This window comes from Arachis duranensis, chromosome 9 (genome assembly GCF_000817695.3).
Source record: "Arachis duranensis cultivar V14167 chromosome 9, aradu.V14167.gnm2.J7QH, whole genome shotgun sequence".
NCBI classification, from domain to species: Eukaryota; Viridiplantae; Streptophyta; class Magnoliopsida; order Fabales; family Fabaceae; genus Arachis; species Arachis duranensis.
The window spans coordinates 46,334,431-46,334,941 of record NC_029780.3 but is presented as its reverse complement, the minus strand read 5'-3'; positions in this window follow the sequence as shown (position 1 = coordinate 46,334,941).

Genomic DNA, 511 nt, shown 5'->3' with positions numbered 1-511 from the left:
TTTTGGTAGCTGTTTGGAGGTTTGGAATGCTTGGATTGGTGCAAAAACATAGCAAAAATTTTTGAAAAAAAACAGAGCACCATCCACGCGTACGCGAACTGCGTGCGTACGCCTGCATCGAGCGTTTTGGACCATCCACGCGAGCGCGCCATGCACGCGTACGCGTGGATTGAGAAGTTCTACCTTCCATACCTTGACCCGAGAGTTAGGCCTGCACTGTGCGGAAATTGGGCCTGAGGCACAAACCTATTTGCGCGCTCGCGCACATGACGCGTACGCGCCACTCTCGAAATAAGTCATCGCCGCGCGCGTCATGCGTGCGTGCGCGTGGATGCCCTTTCTTCCATCCATTTCTTTTCTTCTCTTCTTTCCATTTCTTTTCCTTCTCCTTTCTTCTTCCCTCCTCCAATCCCTCATCCAACACTTCCTAACACCATGGATAACCATTTATTTTAGTTAGTTAATTAGTTAGTTGGTTAGTCGATTAGTTAGTTTTAGTTAGTTTTCATTT